The following is a 2,399-nucleotide window of genomic DNA, read 5'->3' as shown; positions in this document are numbered from 1 at the left end:
TGCAACAAAACTAAAAAATATGAGGACAGGGGTATTTCATGAGACTGATACTCCAACCAAGGACTATGCATGGAGATAACCTAAGACCCCTGCACAGATGTAGCCCATGGCAATTCAGTATCCAACTGGGTTCCATTGTAATAGGAACAGGGATTGTCTCTGACATGAACTGGTTGGCCTGCTCTTTAATTGCCTCCCCTTGAGGGGGAAGCAGCATTACCAGGCCACAGAAGAAGATAATGCAGCCACTCCTGATGAGATCTAATTGACTAGGATCAGAACGAAGGAAAAGAAGACCTCCCCTATCAGTGAACTTGGGGAGAGGCATGCATGCAGAGGGTAGAGGAAGGGAGGAATTTGGACAGGAGGAGGGAGGGAACCACGGGGGGGGATACAAAGTGAATAAATTGTAATTAATAAAGAAAAAAAAAGAAAAAAGAATGCTATTACTCTTTCACGCTGTTGTTGTAACGTCACAATGTTATTATGATATCACAATGCTATTATGAGATCACAATGACATCATGAATCAAAATTCATCATGACATCTCAATGATATTATGACATCCCAATGCTATTACGACATGATTGTGGCATGACATTTCAAGAAATTTTGATATCACAATGTGATTATAACATCAGAATGCCATTATGACATCTTAATGATATGACATCACAATGCTATTATGAAATCACAACATTATTATGATACCGAAATGCTATGATGACATTAAAATGCCATTATGATATTACAATGGCATTAAGACATAAAAATTTATCATGACATCCCATTAATATTATTATAGCACAGTGCTATTAAGACATTATTGTGGTATGACATCACAATGGAATTTTGACATTACAATGCTATTATGATATCACAATGCTATTACTACATCACAATGATATAAAAGCACTATGCTCGTAAGACATCACAAAGGTATTTTCTCAACACAATGTTATTATGACATCACAATGTTATGACATCCAAAATGGTATAATTATTTCACAATATTTTTATGACATCACAAAGCTATTATTACATTACAATGGTATTATGAATCACATGCTATTATGGCTTCAGAAGAGTATTATGACATCACAATGTTATGATATCTAAGTGCTTTTATGGCATCAGAATTATATGACATCACAATGTTTTTATGATAGCACAGTGCTATTATGATATCACAATGCTGTTATGACATCACAATGTTGAAATAACAATTCTATGTTGACATCACAATGGCATTATGACTTCAAAATTTTATTATGATATAACCATGCTATTAATACAGTAGTATTACAAGATTTTGCTATAACATCATAATGGAATTAGGACATCCAAATGCAATTATGATTTCACAACGGTATGACTTCATAATGCTATGATTATATCACAATGCTTTTATGATATAACAATGCTCTTATAATATCACAATGCTATTGTGATATCACAATGCTATTATGACCTCAAAATATTATAACATCACAATCATATGACATTGCAATGGTACTATGACATCACACTGCTCTGATGGATTCACAATGCTATTATCTCAATAATAAAACATTACAATGACATGAAATCACAATTCTATTACGACATCACAAAGCTTTTATGACATCATAATACTATTATTACATCACAATGGTTTTATGATTTCACAATGTTATTATATCACAATGATATTATGACATCACATTCTATTATGATATCACAATTCTTGATGACATCACAATGCTCTTACAACATGATTGTATTATGATATGCTATTATAACATCACAATGATAGCAAATCACAATACTATTATCATATCACAAAGGTATTTTGACATCACAATTCTATTATGACATTACAAAATTATGACATCCCAATTGAATTATGATTTCACAATGTTATTATGACATCACAGTGCTATTATGACTTTGAAATGGTATTTTGACATTATTGTGTTAAGACATCACAATGGAATTTTGAAATAAAAAAGCTATTAGGAATTCAAAACAGTAAGACTTCACTGTGATATTAGGACATCCAAGGGTATAATGACATCGCAATGCTATTATGACATCACAATGGCATCATCAGAATTCATCCTGACATTATAATGCTTGCAGGATCTCACAAATGTTAGGTACTGATTGGGTAATAGGGCAAATGATGTCATGAAACAGGTGAAAGCCTGTAAGAGTTTCCGGGGCTAGTTATTAAAAGGGCTTATTGGACAGCATGCTTGAGAGAAAGACTGAACAGCCTTACTTGCCTCAATCTGGGCAGCTAAAAGCACAAAACCCAGTGATGACAATTCCTCTGTCAAAGACTCTTAGTTCATTTATTCTGTCACATATTTCTTCAAGTAGTCATTAGTAAAATCCCATGTACTTGACATGTGAC

Source organism: Meriones unguiculatus, assembly GCF_030254825.1.
Source record: "Meriones unguiculatus strain TT.TT164.6M chromosome Y unlocalized genomic scaffold, Bangor_MerUng_6.1 ChrY_unordered_Scaffold_25, whole genome shotgun sequence".
Classification (NCBI taxonomy): domain Eukaryota; kingdom Metazoa; phylum Chordata; class Mammalia; order Rodentia; family Muridae; genus Meriones; species Meriones unguiculatus.
Note: the sequence above shows the minus strand (reverse complement) of the source record.